General features: G+C 50.3%; 1 protein-coding gene across 11 annotated transcripts in view; it reads right to left on the bottom strand.

Moving 5' to 3' along the window:
• The window catches only part of LOC132872214 (probable E3 ubiquitin-protein ligase HECTD4), an 868,395-nt gene that overhangs the window by 658,388 nt on the left and 182,899 nt on the right, over window positions 1-27,108 (bottom strand). The window lies entirely within an intron of this gene.

Raw genomic sequence — 27,108 nt, 5'->3', positions numbered from 1 at the left:
ACAAGATCTGATTACATTTTGTCAGCCAACACTTTCAAGATGGCCAACTTTTTGTTTGTGGAATAATCTTTTGAACAGGTGAACAGATTTGCACAAAAAATCGTATGTGCTTAGGTACATCAACTCATTACATTTAGATCAGGTCAAATGGCAAACACGAACCCACACACACACACACCCACACAAAGCGCACCAGGCGCACGCACACATGGGTGCACACACACATGACAAAGACAAGACACACACCCTAAAGATACAAAACACACATAACCCAAGCCCTATTTTGGCAGTCTCTCAACACATTGCCAAGTTTGCTTAAGATAGTCATTTGCACCAGTCCTGTAGTCGTGAAGGCCCGTGGGCAGAGTCAACACCTTCCTCCCAGAGATCAGTGTTTTAGAGGGTTAATCTTAATCATTTGAACAGTTCAACAGATTTGCTCATCACATTTTGGATGCCTCAAATGGTGCACACACAGTGCACCAGGCACACACACAGCGCACCAGGCACACACACACACACACACATACACACACACACACACAACAGATTTGCTCATCACATTTTGGATGCCTCAAACGGTGCACACACAGCGCACCAGGCACACCCACACAACGCACCAGGCACACCCACACACAGCGCACCAGGCACACACACACACAGCGCACCAGGCACACACACACAGCGCACCAGGCACACCCACACAACGCACCAGGCACACGCACCCACACAACGCACCAGGCACACACACACCCACGCAATGCACCAGGCACACACACACCCACACAACGCACCAGGCACACACACACCCACACAACGCTCCAGGCACACACACACCCACACAATGCACCAGGCACACACACACCCACACAATGCACCAGGCATACACACACACAACGCACCAGGCACACACACACACACGCACCAGGCACACCCACACAACGCACCAGGCACACCCACACAACGCACCAGGCACACCCACACAACGCACCAGGCACACACACACACAACGCACCAGGCACACCCACACAACGCACCAGGCACACACAAACACAATGCACCAGGCACACACAAACACAACGCACCAGGCACACCCACAACAACGCACCAGGCACACCCACACAACGCACCAGGCACACCCACACAACGCACCAGGCACACCCACAACAACGCACCAGGCACACCCACACAACGCACCAGGCACACCCACACAACGCACCAGGCACACCCACACAACGCACCAGGCACACACACACACAACGCACCAGGCACACCCACACAACGCACCAGGCACACCCACACAATGCACCATGCACACCCACACAACGCACCAGGCACACCCACACAACGCACCAGGCACACACACACACACACAACACACCAGGCACACACACACAACGCACCAGGCACACACACACACAACGCACCAGGCACACACACACCCACACAACGCACCAGGCACACACACACCCACACAACGCACCAGGCACACACACACCCACACAACGCACCAGGCACACGCACCCACACAACACACCAGGCACACACACACCCACACAACGCACCATGCACACACACACCCACACAACGCACCAGGCACACACACACAACGCATCAGGCACACACACACCCACACAACACACCAGGCACACACACACCCACACAACGCACCAGGCACACACACGCAACGCACCAGGCACACACACGCAACGCACCAGGCACACACACACCCACACAACGCACCAGGCACACACACACCCACACAACGCACCAGGCACACACACACACACAACGCACCAGGCACACACACAACGCACCAGGCACACACACAACGCACCAGGCACACACACAACGCACCAGGGACACACACACACAACGCACCAGGCACACACACACAACGCACCAGGCACACACACAACGCACCAGGCACACACACACGCAACGCACCAGGAACACACAACGCACCAGGCACACACACACACAACGCACCAGGCACACACACACGCAACGCACCAGGCACACACACACAACGAACCAGGCACACACACACCCACACAACGCACCAGGCACACACACACCCACACAATGCACCAGGCACACACACACACACACACACAACGCACCAGGCACACACACACACACAACGCACCAGGCACACCCACACAACGCACCAGGCACACCCACACACAATGCACCAGGCACACCCACACAACGCACCAGGCACACCCACACACAACGCACCAGGCACACCCACACAACGCACCATGCACACCCACACAACGCACCAGGCACACACACACACAACGCACCAGGCACACCCACACAACGCACCAGGCACACCCACACAACGCACCAGGCACACCCACACAACGCACCAGGCACACACACACAACGCACCAGGCACACACACAACGCACCAGGCACACACACACGCAACGCACCAGGAACACACAACGCACCAGGCACACACACACACAACGCACCAGGCACACACACACGCAACGCACCAGGCACACACACACAACGAACCAGGCACACACACACACAACGAACCAGGCACACACACACACACACAACGCACCAGGCACACACACACCCACACAATGCACCAGGCACACACACACACACACAACGCATCAGGCACACACACACACACAACGCACCAGGCACACCCACACAACGCACCAGGCACACCCACACAACGCACCAGGCACACCCACACAACGCACCAGGCACACCCACACACAATGCACCAGGCACACCCACACAACGCACCAGGCACACCCACACACAACGCACCAGGCACACCCACACAACGCACCATGCACACCCACACAACGCACCAGGCACACACACACACAACGCACCAGGCACACCCACACAACGCACCAGGCACACCCACAAAACGCACCAGGCACACCCACACAACGCACCAGGCACACCCACACAACGCACCAGGCACACACACACACAACGCACCAGGCACACACACACAACGCACCAGGCACACACCCACACAACGCACCAGGCACACACACACCCACACAACGCACCAGGCACACACACACCCACACAACGCACCAGGCACACACACACCCACACAACGCACCAGGCACACGCACCCACACAACACACCAGGCACACACACACCCACACAACGCACCATGCTCACACACACACACACACACAATGCACCAGGCACAAAACACACAACGCACCAGGCACACACACACCCATACACCCACACAACGCACCAGGCACACACACACCCACACAACGCACCAGGCACACACACACCCACACAACGCACCAGGCACACACACGCAACGCACCAGGCACACACACGCAACGCACCAGGCACACACACGCAACGCACCAGGCACACACATGCAACGCACCAGGCACACACACACCCACACAACGCACCAGGCACACACACACACACACAACGCACCAGGCACACACACACACACACAACGCACCAGGCACACACACAACGCACCAGACACACACACACACAACGCACCAGGCACACACACACACAACGCACCAGGCACACACACACACAACGCACCAGGCACACACACACACACAACGCACCAGGCACACACACACGCAACGCACCAGGAACACACACACGCAACAGGCACACACACACGCAACGCACCAGGCACACACACGCAACGAACCAGGCACACACACGCAACGAACCAGGCACACACACACCCACACAACGCACCAGGCACACACCCACACAACGCACCAGGCACACACACACACAACGCACCAGGCACACACACGCAACGCACCTGGCACACACACGCAACGAACCAGGCACACACACACCCACACAAAGCGCACCAGGCGCACGCACACATGGGTGCACACACACATGACAAAGACAAGACACACACCCTAAAGATACAAAACACACATAACCCAAGCCCTATTTTGGCAGTCTCTCAACACATTGCCAAGTTTGCTTAAGATAGTCATTTGCACCAGTCCTGTAGTCGTGAAGGCCCGTGGGCAGAGTCAACACCTTCCTCCCAGAGATCAGTGTTTTAGAGGGTTAATCTTAATCATTTGAACAGTTCAACAGATTTGCTCATCACATTTTGGATGCCTCAAATGGTGCACACACAGTGCACCAGGCACACACACAGCGCACCAGGCACACACACACACACACACACACACATACATACACACACACACACACACACAACAGATTTGCTCATCACATTTTGGATGCCTCAAATGGTGCACACACAGCGCACCAGGCACACCCACACAACGCACCAGGCACACCCACACACAGCGCACCAGGCACACACACACACAGCGCACCAGGCACACACACACAGCGCACCAGGCACACGCACCCACACAACGCACCAGGCACACGCACCCACACAACGCACCAGGCACACACACACCCACACAATGCACCAGGCACACACACACCCACACAACGCACCAGGCACACACACACCCACACAACGCACCAGGCACACACACACCCACACAACGCTCCAGGCACACACACACCCACACAATGCACCAGGCACACACACACCCACACAATGCACCAGGCATACACACACACAACGCACCAGGCACACACACACACACGCACCAGGCACACCCACACAACGCACCAGGCACACCCACACAACGCACCAGGCACACCCACACAACGCACCAGGCACACACACACACAACGCACCAGGCACACCCACACAACACACCAGGCACACACAAACACAACGCACCAGGCACACCCACACAACGCACCAGGCACACCCACACAACGCACCAGGCACACCCGCACAACGCACCAGGCACACCCACACAACGCACCAGGCACACACAATGCACCAGGCACACCCACACAATGCACCAGGCACACACACACACAACGCACCAGGCACACCCACACAACGCACCAGGCACACCCACACAACGCACCAGGCACACCCACACAACGCACCAGGCACACCCACACAACGCACCAGGCTCACCCACACAACGCACCAGGCACACCCACACAACGCACCAGGCACACACACACACAACGCACCAGGCACACCCACACAACGCACCAGGCACACACACACACAATGCACCAGGCACACCCACACACACACACACAACGCACCAGGCACACACACACCCACACAACGCACCAGGCACACACACACCCACACAACGCACCAGGCACACGCACCCACACAACACACCAGGCAGACACACACCCACACAACGCACCATGCACACACACACACACACACACACACACACACACAACGCACCAGGCACACACACGCACCCATACACCCACACAACGCACCAGGCACACACCCACACAACGCACCAGGCACACACACACCCACACAACGCACCAGGCACACACCCACACAATGCACCAGGCACACACACACCCACACAACGCACCAGGCACACACACACCCACACAACGCACCAGGCACACACACACAATGCACCAGGCACACACACAACACACCAGGCACACACACACCCACACAACGCACCAGGCACACGCACCCACACAACGCACCAGGCACACCCACACAACGCACCAGGCACACCCACACAACGCACCAGGCACACACACACAACGCACCAGGCACACACACACGCAACGCACCAGGAACACACACACACAACGCACCAGGCACACACACGCAACGCACCAGGCACACACACACACACCCACACAACGCACCAGGCACACACACACACACACAACGCACCAGGCACACACACAACGCACCAGGCACACACACACACACAACGCACCAGGCACACACACAACGCACCAGGCACACACACACAAACATTACATGTGCCTCAGTTGTATGACCTTTTCTTCGATCAACTTTTTAATGAACGCCTCTCACCGATTGCCATCTACCGCCTTTAGCCAGTCTTTAAAATCAGGTTCCTCCAGCCAGAGGTCTGAAAATTTGCATTTCCCCATTGTTTAATTCTCGTGCAGATGTCGCCAGTCGGGTCAACAGATAGATTCGACTAGAGCCGTATAAACAAAGTCAGTCTCGTACTAAACAATCTCTGGTATAAATTTATACTGGATTCGCCCGTTATTGGAATTCAATGCGCATGCGCCACCAACTCCTCACTGCGGTCCTCCTCGATACATAAAAATAAATTCGCCCAAATGTAGTAATTTATGAATATTATGGCATGCAGGTTAATTAAACGGATTAGAAAACACATAGGCCCAGTTGGATGGGGGTCAAAAAAAATTACTACCATGTCAGATTACGTTTACTACCTTTTACTACTTTTTACTGGCCATAATTTAGCCTATTTTAATTAACTACCTTTTACTACCTTTTAAAACCCCGTGGGAACCCTGAACTGGTTCATTGCACAAAGTGGATGGAATAATGAAGGAGGACTACTTCAGAATTCTTCAGCATATCCTCAAACCACTGGAAACTTGAACATGATTGGGAGTCACTACAGGACAATGAACCCAATCAGAGCTGGTTGTGGAGGATAAAGCAGGCTAACATTAAGCTTAAAACAAGCCCTGACTTCAACCCCACTGAAAATATATGGACCGTGCTTATAAGTGGAGTCCATGCCAAGAAAAAAAAAATTAATTGAACTCTACAATGAAGAGTTGTGAAATATCCAACCAGAATTCTGCCAGAAGCTTGTTCATGATAAACAAACAATGTTTGGTCAAGGTGAATCTTGCAAAGAGACATTTGACCCAAATATTAGGTGTGCTGTATGCAAATTTTACCCTGTATGTATACTTTTGACCTGGTATTGATTTCAGAAAACCCAAAGAAAATTGTGCACCAAATTCTTTATTTTATTTAAAGATGTTTGCTATCCAATCATTCTGCCATGGAAAAAGAACAGTTCAGACAAATCATTGAAAGCCCAAATTTTGCCATGACATTCATGTCACTGTTTGTAAACGTCTGACTGCAAGCCTATGCACACACACACACACACACACACACACACACACACACACACACACACACACACACACCCCTTTATGCCTGATACGGACAGGAACACAGTAAAAATGATCAAAAACAGTCTATTGTTTGAAAGGCATTGAGGTTGAAATTGTCTATTATGGTGTTTTGCATCTTGTCCTTTTCTTTTGATGTCAATTTTGGGATAGATGTTGAGGGTAAGGGTCTCCACTTGCTGCCACCATTAACTGTAGAACTCCATTTTGCCATAACCTTCCCATGCTTGAGAGCACTTTTGCAAGTGTTTTTGTAATGAAGCAGTGGCCAACCAACTTTTCTTGTTCCATCAGCCAACTCACCATATAGTAAGGCCTTGGCCAGTCTATCATTGTCCATATGGCAAACATGCCCCATCCAACAGAGATGATTTCTGATCAATTTGATCTCCATGTCTTCTACATTAGCTTTTTCTAGGACTTCCTCATTTGTGACAAAATGATCCCATTTGATTTGCAGTATAGACCTTAGGTGACATTGCTGAATGGTTCTGAATTGCTTCACATGTTTTTGGTGAAGGGTCCATGTTTCACTGCCATACAAAAGAAGAGGGGCAATACACTGGTCGTTGACTAATTTTAGTCATTGTAGTCAGATCCCTGCAGTCAAACACTCACTATGTTTACATGCACATAGAGAGAATCGAATTTCTGCCGTTGCTTGACTGAAATCGAAGTTCAAAATGCCATGTATACACCTTAATTCGGCTGAAATTGAACCGAACTTGATTTCTCGGAATCGAGCTATATGACCTAGTTTATGCGATTTCTGCCGAGCTACTTTGTGCATGTATACCCTATCGAGCTAGTTGTCGAGCTACTTCCAGAAGTGACGAGTGACGAGACCACAAGCGGGAAACACAACAGCCTCGGTCGGCATGACAACAGTAGTAGCGAGCAGCAGAAGAGGTCAGGAGGAACAAACGAAGAAGAGAAAATGTGGATGTAGAGCTCTCTGAAGTGTGGGTGGAGCACAGAGGACGGCAGGACAAAGCTTCTGGTACTAATAGGCTTTTTATTGTCAGACTTTTCAGTTTAACAGCCTACTTTTATTCTTGAGAGAAGCGCGCGCACGCACACACACACGCGCGCGCTGTGTTCTAGTCCCGGGATGAGCTCTCCCCTCTGCCTCCTTAAATAGGGCGCGGTTACTGGGAAGACACACAAACACAGGTTAATTACCATCAGGTGTTCTGCCACTCACCTTCCCTGGCTCCGCCCTCCTGTCACAGACCGGCGCTTGACCACGCCCCCACTGCCACAGGCAAGCAGAAACGTGCACTTCTGGAGCAATGAGGAGACAGAGTTCATGCTCATTCAGCTTAAGGAGTTGAATATATTAAAATTCATGGACGGGAGAAAAACGCGCAATGGAGAACACGGAACTGATAACTTTGTTTACACTCTTGAATAGCTCTTCTTCATGACGACAACCGGAAGTGTACCAACACGATGGGGCGTGTAGCGCCACCTGTGGCTCGGGTGCACAATGTACCTCACACAATAGCCCGATTTCATTGTGTGCATGTAGGATTGGATTTCTCTGGCACCCTGCTGGGACCTTCAGCTCGATTACCGACAGCAGCTCGATTTGGATGTGCATGTAAACGTAGTCACTGTCTTCTGTAGATGTCCAACAGCACAAGAAGCACTTTGTATTCGTACGTTGATCTCTTCCTTCATCATAAATTTTTGGAGACAGAACTACCCTTGAAGTGATTGACTCATGCCAGCTTGACATCATCTACAAAGAAATAAAATTGGGTGACCAATACTTCTTGTTGCAGTCTTTGAGGTGTTGATGTGGAGACCCATTTCCTTAGATACTTCTTTATAGGCTCTAATAAGGCATTGAAGGCTGTGACAATGAGGGTGTGGTTGAATGTTGGCTGTGAACGGCAAGGAGTCAGGTAATGTGTGACGAGGTGCACCTGTGTCTAATTACTGGCTGTCTACTAACCTGTGTCTCCATGTGTCTTTCAGACAGCCAGGAACGAGAGAAACAGAGAGCTGTGACACCCCATTGCATGTGCGTGTGTGTAGTGTGTCTGTATATATACTTGGTCACTGAAAAGTGTGGTTACTATAAAAAAAAACAACAACACATCTTGAATTGCAACACCTGCTTCCAGTACCTCATTGTCCACTCACACAAAGTTGTTAAACTGGTGCCATGACCCAGACTGAGGAACAAATGCTGCCACGGAGTCCAAACCAGTCAGAGAGCTCCTCCAGAGACTCGCCAACAACCTACAGCACCAGCATCATGCCCTCGTTGCACTGTCAGTGGATCAGGGCAGCGGTTCTGGGCTCTGCTCAAGACCAAAGCAGAAGACTGGCAGGTGATCCGGAGCTGGGTCCAGTCAACGGGTGCTTCAGCTGTCATCCCTGCGGCCAGCGTGCCCATCCAGCTGATCAAGATGATATTCAAGATGGCGCTGCAGATGGCAGCCCCGGTACATCGGTCTCCCCTATTTGTGTTGTTTTTGTTTATTTTCATGAAGACCAGCCATGCAAACCAGATTATTTTTAGTCGAGAGGAATGATTTTCTATCAAGCATCAAAGTCCAGAAAGAATTTTACCTAATTTCATCGAACCGGAAAGTTTTCTGGAACTTCTGGTCAGAGGAGCAGCTGCTGTCTGTGGGAGAAGATGCCACAGGCGAGGGAAACGTGCTGGTGCACTTGTGCGACTTTCGTATCCCTCTTCCAGCAATGCACCTGGTGAACGTTCGGTCCCTACCTAACAAGATAGATAAGCTGCTTCTTCTGAACAAGGCGAACAGGGACTTTGCTCGATCTGCTGCCCTCTGCTTCACCGAAACCTGGCTCAGTGAACTCATCCCTGACAATGGACTACATTTTCCTGGGTTCGGTTTACACCGCGCAGATCGGCAAAAAGAGCTATCAGGAAAGACGAAAGGTGGAGGAATTTGCTTCTACATAAACAAAGGTTGGTGTACAGATGTTACAGTTCTCAGAAAACACTGTAGCCCAAACTTGGAATCACTTTTTCTGAACTGCAAACCGTTCTATTCACCGCGAGAATTTTGCTCATTCATTCTGGTACATTCCGCCACAAGCTGACGTGAGGGATGCTCTGCAAGCTCTTGCCGATCAGGTAAACTTCTCAGAGCATAAATATCCGGATTCATTGCTCGTTATTATGGGAGACTTTAACAGAGCTAAATTGAACCACGAACTACTGAAATTCAGACAACACGTTGACTGTCCCACCAGAGACAATAACACTGTGGATCAATGCTACACAGTTCTTAAAGGGGCATACCGCTCTGTCCCCCGTGCGGCTGTAGGCCACTCTGATCATTGCTTAGTTCACCTCATTCCCACTTACAAGCACAAATTAAAATCTGTAAAGCCTGCAATCAGAACAACGAAGAAGTGGACTAATGAGGCTAAGGACGAACTGAGGGACTGTTTTGACCGTACAGACTGGAGTGTTTTTGAAGATGCCACAGCTGACCTGGACGAACTTACTGACACTCTACATTAGTTTTTGCAAGGAAGTGTGTGTGCCAACAGAGACTTTCCGCATCTTCAACAACAACAAGCCATGGTTCTCTGCTAAACTGAGTCAGCTCCGCCAGGCGAAGGAGGAGGCCTTCAGCAATGGAGACAAGACTCTGCACAAAAAACTCAAACACACTGACCAAAGAGATCAGAGCAGCTAAAAAAAATTACTCTGAAAAGCTGAAGCACCGGTTCTCAGCTAATGACTCTTCAGTATTGTGGAGAGGCCTTCAAGACCTCACCAACTACAAGAGACCATCCCCCACTGCTGAGGCTAACAATGGCCTTGCTGGCGACCTGAATGCTTTTTACTGCAGATTTGAAAGGGAGACATTAACACCCCACCCCAGACCAACTGCAGTCCCCACCATTCACCTGGCTACCCCTCCCCCCCCGAACCCCCATCTACACTAATCATATGCGAACAGGACGTCTGCCGCCTCTTTGAGAGACAGAAAGTTCGTAAAGCTCCAGGCCCTGATGGAGTATCACCCTCCTGTCTCAGGACCTGTGAAGTCCAGCTGGCTCCAATCTTCACACACATCTTCAACAGATCACTGGAGCTGTGCAAAGTCCCCTCATGCTTCAAAAGCTCCACCATCATCCCAGTTCCCAAGAAACCCTCCATCACTGGACTGAATGACTACAGACCTGTGGCCTTGACCTCAGTCGCCATGAAGTCCTTTGAACGCCTGGTATTGACCCACCTCAAAAACATCACAGGTCACCAGCTGGACCACCTGCAGTTTGCCTACAGGGCAAATAGGTCAGTGGACGATGCAGTGAGCATGGGGCTGCATTTCATTCTGCAACACCTTGACCAACCAGGGGCCTATGCTAGGATCCTGTTTGTGGACTTCAGCTCGGCGTTCAACACTATCATACCTGAAATCCTCACTGCCAAACTCTCTCAGCTCACTGTATCTCCTGCCATCTGTCAGTGGATCTCCAGCTTCCTGACTGACAGGAGTCAGCATGTGCGGCTGGGAAACGTCACATCTGGAACCAGAACAATCAGCACTGGTGCTCCACAGGGGTGTGTCCTTTTCCCACTGCTCTTCTCCCTCTACACAAATGACTGCACTTCTAAAGACCCAGCTGTCAATCTCCTAAAATTTGCGGACGACACCACTGTCATTGGGCTCATCCAGGATGGTGATGAGTCTGCATATCGGCAAGAGGTTGATAGGTTGGTGGTCTGGTGCAGTCAACACAATCTAGAGCTAAAAACACTAAAGACCGTGGAGATGGTCTCTTTCAAGTTTCTGGGATCCATCATCTCCCAGGATCTGAAGTGGGAGTCCAACATCAACGCCATCCAGCAGAGAATGTACTTTCTACGACAACTGCGGAAACATGGCCTTCCACAAGAGCTTTTGATCATCTTCTACACTGCTGTCACTGAATCCATCCTCTGCTCATCCATCACAGTTTGGTTTGGAGCAGCCACAAAACAGGACAAGCACAGACTACAATGCACAATTCGGTCAGCGGAAAAGATCACTGGTGCCCCTCTGCCCTCCCTTCAGGACCTGTACAATGGGAGGACCAGGAAGCGGGCAGAGAACATCATCAAAGACCCCACACATCCTGCACACACACTCTTCAACCTTCTTCCCTCTGGCAGGCGCTACAGATCCCTGTGCCCCAAAACAACCAGACACAAGAACAGCTTATTTCCCACTGCCATCACTCTCCTGAACTGTGGATAAGTGGGTCATCCCCACTTGGCCATCCACCCACTTCTGCCAGTGCCTGTTGAGGTGTCCACGACCATGGCAACCTTGACAGGACAGTGTGTGTGTGTGTGTGTGTGTATCTTGTTTTGGATGCTACGAGATGCTTGAATTTCTACTGCATACTTACCATTCCTATATGCATCCTGCACACTACACTATTGCACTACACTGCACTATTATTTGCACTTTACATTCCACACCCACCACTTGGCCTGTAATTTAGGTCTAATTTATGTCTTAACTTATGTCTTATTTGGTTATTGTATTATTTGTACATTATGTTGATATGTGCCTATATATATATTGTTGCCTCTATTGTACAGCATACCACCTACCGAAGTCAAATTCCTTGTGTATGTAAGTATACTTGGCCAATAAAACTGATTCTGATTCAAGATGGGGCCACAGGATGACCCTAGAGCCTTCTTTGAGCTGTTCAAGCATGTCGCAGAGGCGAGCTCGTGGTCAACATTACAGTGAGCGACTCACTTATTGCTGCTCCTGTTGGGGGAAGCCCAGCTCACGGCTTGGCAGCTCATGCCTCGGCAGCTCCTGGCCACTAGCATGCTGGAGTACCCCAACCTGAAGCAGGCCATCCTACGGCAGGTCGGAAGCGGGCCATCCTACAGCAGGTTGGCCATGGCCCAGAAGAGCAGCGCCAGTGCTTCCGTTCACTGGCATACAGCGAAGTGGGCTGGCCACTTGCACAACATGCAACAGCTCTGGGACACCTGCCAACAGTGGTTGCTGGCAGGCAAATGCAACGTCAAGATCAGCATCAAGCGAGTGACACTGGAGTAATTTATCACCCAACTGTTGAGCAAGACATCAATGTGGATCCAGTGTCACCGAACGGCGTTGCTAGAGGAGGCAGTCTGGCTGGCTGAGGAGCACCTGATGGCGTTTCCAGGAGCAGGTGCTCCTGTAGCTTCTCTGCCTCTCACTTTCTCCCCCTCCCCTACCCCAGCCCTGCAGAAATGGGGGCCAATTCCCCCAAAACCCGCTCCCTACACTTGTGTCTGTCCTCGTGTTTCTTCTCTCCCTGCTCCTTCTGTGTCTGTGCCACCATGAACCTCATCTCTCACTCTTTCCACAGGTGGACTCCTCTGTGCCCACCAGAACCAGAAGCGAGCCCAGGCAGGTCTGTCAGTGCGGAAGGAAGGCGGGGAATCAGCGCTTCCGCAAGGAGGCAAGGCTACTGATTTGCATTCCTGATACACGATAGGCTTCCCCTGATGGAGCAGGAGCGTACAGAATTGTTGAGTATTCAAGGAGGTACACATAGTGGATTCTGGTTGCAATCAGAATTCCATGCATCAAAGCCTGATTCAATGTGGGGCACTGGGAAATGCATGATTGTTGAAGGTCAAGTGTGTGCATGGTGACATCCACAAATATCTGCTAATGCCCATCACTGTTTTTCTCCCTGGAAGTGAAGAGTATGGAGGCGGCAGTTAGTCCAAGCCTCACCAACCCACTGATACTGGGAACAGATTGGACGGGTTTAAAACATTAATGAAAGAGTTGGTAGTGGGTGGGTCCTGCAGTAGCACGCAACGGCAAATCCCTCCGCGACAGTAGCTGTGGAAGCGGTCCCAGGACCATCCACATCAGCTCCGTGCCATGAGGACCTGGAGAGTGGGGAGAGCTCTCCCCTCTCTCTGGGGAATCCCTTTGGGCATTTCCCATTGGATCAGATGCATAACGAATCTCCAAGACATACCTTTGATCAAGTGAAAAGTAATTGATGGCTAAATCCTCCAACCTAATGTTGCGCTTTCCTTCCCATATTTCTGTATTAAGGATAGGCTATAATCAAGTGACGCAGGACATTCAAATTAAAGAAGAGGCAACACTGTTGCTGAGCCCGAAGAGCTGCAGGGAACTTTTATTCCATGCTGCTCATCATAAGCCTATAGCTGGGCACTTGGGGCATGACACTAAATTGTGTCCAGAAGCAGTGCCTCTTTGCAATATCTCAGCCCACTGTGTTGCGGAGGCACCCTTCCGCGTTATCTCCCAAGTCTGGATACTAGTGTTTATCATCCGCAAACGGACGGGCTGCTCAAGATTTAACCAAACACTTAAAAATATGATTTGTAATTTCGTTCACAGGGATGCTAAAAACTGGGACAGGTGGCTAGACCCTCTGTTGTTTGCAGTGCACTGCAAAAAATGATATCTTAGCAAGTGAAAATATCTTGAAAATAGTTGAAACGATCGAGCATTTCTTATTAGAAGAAAACAAGACACCAATTTTGAGATTATTAAACCTAGTTCTAGATTGCAACCAACTTATTCTAAGATGTCTTACCAAGTGTAATTATCTTACTGCACTGGCAGATTATTTCACTTGATTATAGTCTAAAATGTTCTCAAATTAAATTATGTTTTTCCTTATATTAGGATGGCTAGTTTTTGCAGTGTGCATGAGGTGCCACAAGCCTTCACCAAGTTTTCCTTGTTTGAATTGCTGTATGGGCGCAAGCCCCGTGGTGTCTTGGACATCATTAGAGAAAATTGGAAGGAGGGGCCTTCTCAAAGCAAAATTGAAATTCAATAAATTCTTGACCCAAGAGCAAAACTCCATGCACTGAGCCATGTCACCCAGGAGAATTTGCTACAAGCCCAAGAACGTCAATCTCATCTGTACAAATAGAGGGGCATGGCTAAGGAAATTTGCATTGGGAGATAAAGTCCTCATTTTACTGCCCACTTCAAGTTCAAAATTGCTCGCCATGTGGCAAGGGCCCTTTGAGGTCACACAGCGAATTAGGGAGGTCGACTAGGAGGTCAAACATCCAGATAGGGGTGTGACACATCAAATTTATCACCTTAACCCTTTGGTGACTGACCCCTTGAAAATGGTTCCTCCAGGAAAAATGACGTTTCAGTTGTCAAGACAACGGAAAAACTAAAATACAAGAGCATTTTGTTTTGTGCACAAGAGCATTGTGACGTATCTTTCTGTTTTTGTATTTTAGTTTTTCCGTTGTCTTGACAACTGAAAAGTCATCATTCCTGGAGGAACCATTTTCAAGGGGTCAGTCACCAAAGGGTTAATCTCCTGAAACCATGGAGAGAGGAGGTTCCTGTGTCTCTGGTGATGGTAGTTCCAGAGAGGGCGGAGCTGGGACCAGAGGCAAGTCTAAAAAGTGCAGCCCAATTCACCCTGGTCCCCTGTGCAGACCACCTCTCACCGTCCCAGAGAGCACAGATTATTAGGTTGCAGGAGGAATTCTGTGATGTGTTTTCACCCCTCCCTGATTGCACTGATCTCACAGAACACCACAGTGAGACTCCCCCGGGGTGGTGGTGCACAGCCACCTGTATCAGCTCCCTGAGCATAAGAAAAATGTGGTTTAGGATGAATTCCAGGTTATGCTTAAGATGGGAGTAACTGAGGAGTCGCACAGCAAATGGAGCAGCCCGGTGGTCTTGGTTCCCAAGACAGATGGGTCAGTCCAGTTCTGTGTGGACTGTAGAAAAGTTAACACAGTGTCAAAATTTGACGCATATCTGATGCCCTGCATTGATGAACTGCTTGATTGGTTAGGTGGGGCTCACTTTTACTCGACACTGGATTTAAGAAAGGGATATTGGCAGATCCCCTTGACTCCATTATCCCATGAGAAAACAGCCTTTCCCACTCTGTTTGGTTTACACCAATTTGTCACCCTTCCTTTCGGGTTATTTGGGGCCCCAGTGATGTTTCAACGTCTCATGGACTGAATTCTCCATCCCCACAATACATATATGCAGTAGCCTATCTAGATTGGGAGCAGCATTTACAACATCTGAGGGTGGTCCTGAGGTTGCTGTGCTCACAGCAAACTCAAAAAAGTGTGCAATTGGACAGGTGGAAGTATCTAGACTTCCACTTGGGTCCTGGGCAGGTGTATCCCAAACTGAGGAGACTGTAGCGATTGTGGCCTGCCCAAGACCTAAGACCAAAAAGGGGGTGAGGCGGTTCCTGGGGCTGGCTGGCTATTACAGGCGGTTTGTGTCTAACTTTTCGAATGTCACCAGCCCACTGACTGACTTCACTAAAAAGGGGGTGCCAGATCCGGTCCAGTGGACAGAGCTATGCAAACGGGTTTTTGTTCAGGTAAAAGTGGTTTTGTGTGGGGGCCTGCTGTTGCATTCAACTGACTTTTCTCTCCCATTTGTTTTGCAGAGCGATGTATCAGACAGAGGGCTAGGGGCCATTTTGTCCCAGATGGTGGAGGAAGAGGAGGGCCTGGTGCTGTAAATCAGCCGCAAGCTCTCCACACGAGATTCCAAGTACAGCACCGTGGAAAAGGAGTGTCTGGCAATCAAGTGGGCGGTCCTCACTCTCCGGTACTACCTGCTGGGACACCCAATCACCCTCTGTTCCGACCATGCCCTGCTCCAGTGGCTCCACCACATGAAGGATGCCAATGTGTGGATCACTCATTGGTATCTGGCCCTTCAACCCTTTAAATTCGAGGTGGTCCACAGGCCAGGGGCACAGATGGTGGTGGCAGATTACCTCTCCCACCAGGGGTGGGGAGTCAGCTGCAGGCCAGACAGCTCCCCGACCTGAGTCAAGCGGTGGGGGTATGTGGCAGCGAGGGTGTGGTCGAGCGCCAGCTGTGACACCCCATTGCATGTGTGTTTAGTGTGTCTGCATATAGTTAATAGTCACTGAAAAGTGTGGTGACATAAATAAATACATACATTGAATTGCACACCTTGAATTGCAGTGCCTGCTTCCAGTTCCTCACTGTCCACTCATGCCAAGTTTTTACAAAGGCCTTTTGCATTATTGTTGAACAGAGCTAGGCCATCTGCATCTTGGGCTTATTTGTACATGTACTGGACTTTTGACTCTGCCTTTAATCTTCGCAGATCAAAGAGGTCACCATCATAGCAGAAGCACACTTTTACATTTCAGTTAAGATTGATGGTGTTCAAGGATAACTGAAGAAACACAGTTGCATAGACACTGTATGGGGTTGGAGCAAGTTTGCAGCCTTGCTTCACAGCACTGTTATATAATTGAATATTTGACAGTTCTCCATCAACAGGGACTCTTACTTGTACACTTGAGTATTGTGCTTTGATAACTCTTGTAAGTTTTTCCCAGACTGCCAAGCATTTCCAAGATGGTGAAGAGCAACTCACGATTGACGCAATCAAAAGCCTTTGTTGTTAGGGTTTTGCTGGGAATCGAACCCGGGTCGCTGGTGTAATGATCCAACAAACCCCCACTAGGCCACCAGGGGAATAACTCAAGTGCAGAGGCGTGAGGCGAAAGTAGAAAGTAGCAAAAACAGTTTATTTATACTATATACACTATATACAATCCAGGGCAAAAGAAACAAAAAGTATAATCCAAAGCTGAGAAGACAAAGGGAAAAATAAAATATCCAAAAGTACAAAACAAAAGCCAAAAAAACAGAAAAGAAAAGGCAAAAATACCAATGCTCAGAAGATCCAAAAACACAGTAAATACTAGGTCCAAAAAGCAAAGCAAAGTGCAAAACCAAAAAGACAAGGAACATGGTACAGAGGAAACTGGAGCTAAACATAACAGCACAAAGACTCCGTGACAAGAGGACTGAACTCAGGGGTATAAATACACAAACTAATTAAGGACAGGGCGGGGCAGGAAACAGGCAATAAGACAAAAACAAAACACAGAACACAGTGGTGACCTCTAGAGGCCAAAACAAACATGATCAGAAAAGGAAAAAACAGTGGCCTCTAGAGGCCAAAACAATCCCAGTCCTAACAGGACCCCCCCCCAGGAGTGTCTTCTGACATTCCCAGGACGATCAGGATGGGCCGAATGGAAGTCCCGACAAAGTTCTTTGTCAAGTATGTCCCGAGCTGGGACCCAGCTGCGCTCCTCAGGGCCATAGCCCTCCCAGTCCACAAGATATTGGAGACCCCCGTGAACCCGGCGGGAGTCCAGCAGGCGGCGCACGGTGAAAACAGTCTGACCCTGGAAGATGCGGGGGGATGGGGGGTTCCTAGGGGCAGGGGCATACGTGGACATCAGTACGGGCCGCAACAGGGAAACATGGAATGTGGGGTTAATCCTTAGCGTATGTGGTAACTGGAGCCGGTATGAGACAGGGTTAACTCTGCGTACAACCTTGAAGGGGCCAATGTAGCGAGGAGCAAGCTTGCGGTTCTCCACCCACAGCGGAAGGTCCTTGGTGGACAGCCAAACCCGCTGCCCAGGGCGGAAAGTGTGGGCAGGTCTCCTATGGCGGTTGGCCTGAGTCTGGTTGGTACTGGAGGTCTGGATGAGTGTCCTCCTGACCTTGCTCCAGGTCTTGCAACACCGTCTCACGTATTGGTTGACCGAGGGCACCCCAGCGTCCTCCTCCTGGTCCGGGAACAGAGGTGGCTAGAACCCAAATTGGCACTGGAACGGCGACAGCTTGGTGGCCGATGACTGCAGGGTGTTGTGGGCGTACTCAGCCCATGGCAGCCAGGGGATGTATGGATGCTGTCAGTCCCCACGCGCTTGCTCACTCGAGTTTGTTGACGGTGTAGTGGCTGGCTGCTTTATGTCCCGGGGCTCCCTCATGCCTGTGTTACCTTCTGGCTCTCTCCTTTTAGTTATGCTGTCATAGTTAGTTGCCGGAGTCCCTGCTTGTACTCGGTGCAATATGTATACTGTTCCTACTTATTCAGGTGACATTGGGCATACCTAACCACCTGTGTTTTCTTTCTCTCCCCCCCACCCCAAATCTGTCCCTCTGAGTTACATGGAGTCAACAGGAAATCTTTTGGTGGAGACGGTGGGGACCTTGACTGGCTATCGTAGCCTGCAGGGAATCGGCCGTCAGACATTCTGTCGCATGTCCCAGACCCGGTGAAATGTAACTGAATTGTCTTGGCCAGGCCTAAGGGTCCCATCTGCATCTCATCATTGCTGAGGAGTGTGCTCCCATCACCCAATCAAGCATCCAGCCAGAGCAGGTCATGATATATTTTTTACCATATTAACATGCCATTGTGTGTTATGCCTGATGTAAAGACTCTCGTCTCTGCGAGCCTACCACACAGATTTAATACTTGTCATTTTTAGGGCATACCTAACAACGTGTTTTCTTTCTCTCTCTCTCTCTCCCCCCCCCCCCCCCCCCCCAATCTGTCCCTCTGAGTTACATGTTGATCCTGGGATTGAGATGCTGGCCTCTTCTGCCCCTCGGACCTGCTTGATCCATCCTGGTGCCCTGTGTCTGGTCGGAGTTTTATCGCCCCACTCCTGTGAAGGACAGCCCCATGAGGACAGTTGAGGGTTATACCTGTTAAAACTGTTAATATTATAGTCAGGCTGTCTGTTGTTGCCCAAATGAGGATGGGTTCCCTTTTGAGTCTGGTTCCTCTCGAGGTTTCTTCCTCATGTCGTCTGAGGGAGTTTTTCCTTGCCACCGTCGCCACAGGCTTGCTCATTGGGGATAGATTAGGAATAAAATTAGCTCATGTTTTAAGTCGTTCAAATTCTGTAAAGCTGCTTTGCGACAATGTTTATTGTTAAAAGCGCTGTACAAATAAACTTGATTTGATTTGATGCTCCACGATGTCGGGTTATCCATAGCCAGGCCTCGCAGGGTGGTTTCCAGGTCTTGGTTGAGCCTCTCCGTCTGGCCATTGGACTGGGGGTGGAACCCAGAGGAGAGGCTGGCAGTGGCCCCGATGAGCTTGCAGAAGCCGTGCCACACTCGGGAGGAGAACTGGGGCCCCTGGTCAGAGACGATGTCCTGTGGAAGACCAAAGACTCGGAAGATGTGATTAAATAGCAATTTAGCAGTGTCAAGGGCAGAAGGGAGTTTGCACAGTGGTATAAAGCGGCAGGCCTTGGAGAATCTGTCCACAATGACCAAAATGACAGTGTTACCTTGAGACTCAGGGAGACCCATGATGAAGTCGACCACCACGTGGGACCAGGGACGCCGGGGAATAGGCAGAGGATGCAGGAGACCCTGGGGACGCTGTCGCGGGTTCTTGGTTCTGGTGCAGACCTCACAGGACAGGACGAATGACCTTACTTCCTTCTCCGTGTTAGGCCACCAGAAGCGTCTTTTCAGGAAGTCCAGGGTCCTCCGAGCTCCCGGGTGGGCGGTGAGAGGGGAAGAGTGACCCCACTGGAGAACCTTGGCCCGGGCTTGACGAGGGATGTACAGGAGGCCCGGTGGCCCCATCCCAGGATCAGGGTCCCGGCATTGAGCTTGTCGAACGGTCTCCTCAATACCCCAGCGGACAGGAGCCACAATCCGGGATACAGGGATGATAGGCCCAACTTCACTCTCCCTGTTGTTGGGTGAGAACAGCCTGGAGAGCGCGTCCGGTTTGGTGTTCTTAGAGCCCGGGCGGTATGACAGGGTGAAATTAAAATGGCTGAAAAACAAAGCCCACCTAGCCTGTCATGGGTTCAGCCTCTTGGCTTGCTGGAGGTACTCCAGGTTCTTATGGTCCGTCCACACCAGGAATGGATGTTGCGCTCCCTCCAGCCAGTGCCTCCACTCCTCAAGGGCTCGTTTAACCGCTAGCAGTTCCCGATCCCCCACATCATAGCGGGACTCCGCAGGGCTCAGGCGATGGGAGAAGTAAGCGCAGGGGTGCAGCTTCCCTTCCAAGCATTGAGAGAGCACCGCGCCGACACCACTGTCCGAGGCGTCCACCTCCACGATGAATGGTTGGGAGGTGTCCGGGAGAACCAGAATAGGTGCCGTGCAAAAGCGGTGTTTGAGGTCATTAAACGCCTTTTCCGCCTGAGGGGACCAGACATAGGAACCACCAGTCCTTTTGGTGAGGTCCGACATAGGTGCTGCTACGGAGCTGAAGTTCCTGATGAACTTGCGGTAGAAGTTAGCAAATCCTAAGAACTGCTGAACCTCCTTAACGGACTTGGGAGTAGGCCAGTCCCGGACGGCCAGGGTCTTGGCTGGGTCCATTTGGAGTTGCCCTGTTTGTACGATAAATCCCAGGAAGGAGACCTCGGGGACATGAAACTCGCATTTCTGGGCTTTAGCAAACAGATTATTCTGTAAAAGTCTCTGGAGGACTTGGCGGACATGGTGGCGGTGCTCCTGTAAGGTCTTGGAGAATATCAGGATGTCGTCGAGGTAGACGAAAATGTATTGATTAATCATATCCCTCAAGATGTCATTGATAAGGGCCTGAAAAACAGCTGGTGCATTGGTGAGTCCGAAGGGCATGACCTGGTACTCGTAGTGCCCTGACGGGGTGTTAAAGGCGGTCTTCCACTCGTCTCCCTGTCGGATACAGACGAGATGGTATGCGTTCCGTAAGTCCAACTTGGTGAAGATGGTGGCGCCTTGGAGCAGGTCAAATGCTGTGGACATCAGCGGAAGGGGATAGCGGTTGCGCACGGTGATCTTGTTCAGGCCCCTATAATCAATACACGGCTGGAGCCCCCCATCCTTCTTGCTGACAAAGAAGAAGCCGGCACCAGCGGGTGAGGTGGAGGATCGAATGAACCCAGAGGCCAAGGCCTCCTTGATGTACTCCTCCATGGCCTTGCGTTCTGGCTGAGAGAGGGAAAACAGTCTGCCACAAGGAGGGGTAGTCCCAGGGAGCAAGTCGATGGCACAGTCGTAGGCACAGTGCGGAGGGAGAACGGCGGCCCTGCTCTTACTGAAAACTTCCTTGAGATCCCAGTACTCTGTGGGAACTTGAGATAACTCGGTTAGATCGGGAGGCTCGGCAGGAGACACAGGAGAGCTAGAGAGCAGACAAGAGGCATAGCAAGCAGGACCCCACTCCACAACCTGGCTAGTGACCCAGTCTATACGAAGGTTGTGGCGGGTAAGCCAAGGAAGACCTAGAATAACTGGGAACTCAGGTGAAGGAATCAGGTGCAGGGATATTTCTTCCTTGTGACCTTGAGACTGGAGGAAGACTGGAGAAGTAACTTGGGTGACTCTTCCATCACCTAACGCTTGGCCATCGAGGGCAGACACAGACAGTGGGATTTCAAGAGGTGCAGTCGGGACATTGATGCTTTGGGCGAAGTGGATATCCATAAAGTTTCCAGCCGCCCCTGAGTCTAACAAGGCTTGACAAGAGTGGACGGACTCACCCCAGGAGATGGAGACCGGGATGTGGATTCCTTGGCCAGGGAGTCCGGGAGAGAGGGTAGGCCCCGTCACAACCCTCCCTCGGCTGGACGGGGCGGTCCTTTTCCCAAGAGCTCAGGACATGATGCTCGGAAGTGACCAGGCTTGCCACAGTAGATGCAGCACTTGTCCCTCCTTCTGCGCTCCCTCTCGGCTACGGAGAGACGAGTACGGCCAACTTGCATGGGCTCTGGACAGTCACTGGAGGAGGTAGACGGGCTCCAGGTAGAGGCAGGGAGGCCGGGGAGGCTCAGGACTTGGCAGCGTTCTCTCATCCTGTTGTCAAGGCGAGTAGAATGTGAGATCAGAGTTTTCGAGGTCACTTGGGCATCCGATAGAAGCCAGACCGTCTTTGATGGGGTCAGACAGACCATGGTGGAAGGCTGACACCAGGGCAGTCTCGTTCCATCCACTTACTGCTGCGAGGGTCCGGAACGAGATGGCGTAGTCTGCAATGCTTCCCTCCTGTCGGACAGACATGAGCTTCCTGGCTGCATCTTTACTGATGTCTGCCTGATCGAAGACCCAAAGCATCTCCTCCGTAAATAGCTTGAAGTCAGAACACTCGGGTCCCTGTCTTTGCCAGATGGCCGTTGCCCAAGCTTGTGCCTTACCAGCTAACAAGGTTATCACAAAGGCAATCTTGCAGCGATCCGTAGTGTAGGTGGTAGGCTGGAGCTCAAAGGTGAGTTGGCACTGGGTAAGGAACTCCCGGCACTCACCGTGCTTGCCGTCATACCTCTGTGGTGCAGGAAGGCTGGGTTCGCGAGGTGAAGGAGACAGCGTGGCGGGAGGCACTGGAGCGGGAGCAGGAGCCGGATCAGGATGAGGAGATGCAGGCAGAGGTGTCAGCTGTGCCAGGGTTTTTCCAATTTGCTGAAACAGTTCCTCGTGGCGAGCAAGGGCCTCACGTTGGCTGGTGAGCGTACATCCATGAGCGTCCATGGTCGCTCCGAAGCGTGTCAAAGCTGCCATAATTCCCTGAAGGTTGGCTGGGTAGACAGTTGAAGCAGCCTCTGCTGAGTCGGTCATGACGGAGTCTTTCTGTTAGGGTTTTGCTGGGAATCAAACCCAAATCGCTGGTGAAATGATCCAGCAAACCCCCAATAGGCCACCAGGGGAATGACTTAAGTGCAGAGGCATGAGGCGAAAGCAGAAAAAACAGTTTACTTATACTATATACACTATATACAATCCAGGGCAAAAGAAACAAAAAGTATAATCCAAAGCTGAGAAGACAAAGGGAAAAATAAAATATCCAAAAGTACAAAACAAAAGCCAAAAAACCAGAAAAGAAAAGGCAAAAATACCAATGCTCAGAAGATCCAAAAACACAGTAAATACTAGGTCCAAAAAGCAAAGCAAAGTGCAAAACCAAAAAGACAAGGAACACGGTACAGAGGAAACTGGAGCTAAAGATAACAGCACAAAGACTCCGTGACAAGAGGACTGAACTCAGGGGTATAAATACACAAACTAATTAAGGACAGGGCGGGGCAGGAAACAGGCAATAAGACAAAAACAAAACACAGAACACAGTGGTGACCTCTAGAGGCCAAAACAAACATGACCACAAAAGGAAAAAACAGCGGCCTCTAGAGGCCAAAACAGTCCCAGTCCTAACATTTGTAAAGTCAACAAATGCTATATTGTACATCCTTTTGGTGTTCTCTACTCTTTTCCATAATTTGACGCAACATGAAGATACCATCAATTGTGCTTCTACCTCTACGGTAGCCAGACCGAGATTGTGCATAGATTCATTCAGCAAGGACCTGGAGTCTTTGAAGGATGATACTGTATCCGCAAAACCTTTCCCAACACCACTGAGAAGAGAAATTCCTCAGTAGTTGTTGCACTGGCTACGGTCTCCCTTTTTACAGAGGATCGTGATGTTAGCGTTGATGAGTTCTGATGGAATGTTCTCAGCTGTCCACAGATGATTGAAGAGGGCCAATAAAGATGACCTCAAACAGCTACCACCATAAACAACTTCTCCGTGCTCTCGCGGAAGGCGGTCGCATTCTCTGTCTCTCCCTTCCCTTATCTTTCCTGCTTCTGCTGTCTCGTCTGTCTAGTCTCTATACTTTTGAGAGACTCTCTCCGCACTGCTCTCCAAACTAAAAACCATGGAATTGATAAACTGGTCTCTTCACACAATTGACGATCTTCTTAACGAGAAGCCTGGGTTCGGGGGAACCAGCCTGTCCTGCCGGAACGTGCGCAGCTGGCTACACGATGGATGCGTGGGAGCAGTGGCAGGTCGTGTGCCTGGCGGTTCTTTCTGTGGAGGACATTGAAGACATCTACCTATTTGGAACCATGATCACAGGACTTTTGCTCATTGGATTAGGCATTGCCCTGGTTTATCGAGGAAATCAGAAAACGGTGACAGCTGTTCAAAGCCCCATAAAGCTGCCCGACATGATTGAAGCGGTGGGCAGAGCTGTCGGCACTCAGACTGTGGCTATTCAGAACTCGAACCGCAACATGGATAACATCTTGGAGAAGCTTTCGGCTTTGCAGAGGAAAATGGATTCGGGAGGCCAGTATGGACAATCAGAGTAGTCGTGTAAAGGAATGCGTCTGCTCGACCCAAACAAGCCCAATCTTATCTGCTTTTGGCTCCCTTAGACAGCACTGGCCTTGGCCAAGGCCATTGCTGGGGAAACAATCCCTCCAGAGATCACTGCTGTTAGACTCTCTCATATTCCTCTCCCCTCTTCCCGTGTGACAAGCGGGTGCATGACCAGCACCATCATGGCTGCAGGAGTGGACAACTGCTTGCTTGCGCTGGGTTACCTCTACCTCCTCCCCCCCTTTACCTCTGCCTCCTCCCCTCCCCCCCCAAGTCCCGAGTTTTCATGTTGTAAAGTGTACTTCTGTTATTTTGTGCTTATGTGCTGAGTTTTTTTTAATGTTCCCACACTGTACTCCTCACAGGAGCATAATGTGGGGGTTGCTTTTTTTCTCCTCCCCTCTCCTCATGTTACTCTGTATTTTTTCTTTTCATCCCTGTCCTGTGTGTGTATGTAAGGACAGGTTGATGGTCAATTCCGCTGGTACTCGTGACTAGTGATAATAAAGGGTTCATTCATAAACAAGTAGTTCTGGAAGTAGTCCATCAGGACCAGGACTTTTTCCAAGTTTTGTATTATTTAAAGCAGTAACAGGTCCATCGAATGCTTCCATTACTGGTAATTGTGTGATGTTGACAATGTCTGCATCAATGTTGCTGGGTTAGTTGAGTTTCCTGAAATACTTGACCCATCTTTGCTTGATGTCATCAGATGATGACAGCAGCTCCCCATTTTGTTATCTGATTTGGTGTGTGCTCTTAGACCTCGGATCATAGACAGCATTGAGTGTAGCATAGAACTTGCAATGTTTTTTTCTCCTGGATGTACTTTTCTGCTGCTTTATTCTGAAACCATTCATTTTTTAACTTCCTTACCTGCTATCTAAGAGTGTGTGTCTCAGTTGTGCTTCTTTTCCTTGAGAAGCTGGTGTATCATCTTTCCTCATCTTGGTCATTAAACCAAATCATGCTGTTTCCGTTTCTTCTTTCCGAATACATGGTTTGCTGCAACGAGTAGTATGTTTTTCATGTACATCCAATTCATATCACAGTTCGGCAATTCTTCTTGTAAAAAGTGGAGCAAAGTTTCTTTTCCATTTTTGGTCATTGTAGCTTTTTAGGGGGCTTTGTGCCTTGCTTCTTCGCGACTGAGGTTTTGCACTTACAGATCAGTCATCTATGATCGGTGAAGCAGTCGGCTGTAAGAATAGCTTTGGCCACTTTGACTAGAGACTTAGCTTTTTCATTGACAAGTATGTGTTCTAATTGATGCCAGTGTTTCGATGCATGTGCATCCAGTGTTTTTGAGGTGGCTCCTTAACTGAATCATGGTGCCTGTTATGACAAGCTGAAACCAGGTGCAGAATTCCATCAGCACGAGACCACTGGAGTTCATCTTGCCAACTCCGTGTTTGCCAACAACAGATGGCCAAGATTTTCAGTCTTTACCAATACATGCATTAAAATCCCTTAGAACAATTATGCCATCATCTTTAGCCTTGGTTATCCACTCTCCAAGATTTTCATGGAAGAACTCTTTCTCTTCAGGTGTCCTCTGCATAGGTGGAGTGACTTCTCTGAACAACGTTACCTGAACATGGCCTTCCGACTTCTATTAGAGCACTTATCTATTTCAGCCTTCTCAAGTTCCCTGCAGATAATTGCTGTGGCACATACAGGTCTCACAGATGTATTGCTATCATTTGTTGTACGTACATTCAAGGTTGCTCAATTTAAGGTATTTCTGGGTGAAAATTTGCCGATAATCACAGTGCAAAGTACGATAAGTGTATGAACTTCACCTAATTCTCACCACTGCCATGGGGGTGGTGCATCGGTTGCCCCGTACAGTATCTGCATTATCGAATAAATCTATAGACGTCATGTCATGACATTCTGTGTGATTGCACTTACAATGTCGGTACCACTCAGCACTGTGATATACCCTCTTGGCAAGATGCCCTGTTGAATCAGCACAGCGGTGCTGAGATGGCCGCGGGAGCATCTTGTTGCTGTTGCATGATGGCTGTTGGCTCATATTTTATGGATATGAGCAATTGCGTGCTCTGATTGGTTATTCTACCACTAGGATAT

This window comes from Neoarius graeffei, chromosome 24 (assembly GCF_027579695.1).
Source record: "Neoarius graeffei isolate fNeoGra1 chromosome 24, fNeoGra1.pri, whole genome shotgun sequence".
Lineage (NCBI taxonomy): Eukaryota > Metazoa > Chordata > Actinopteri > Siluriformes > Ariidae > Neoarius > Neoarius graeffei.
This window is presented reverse-complemented; position numbering and strand designations above follow the sequence as displayed.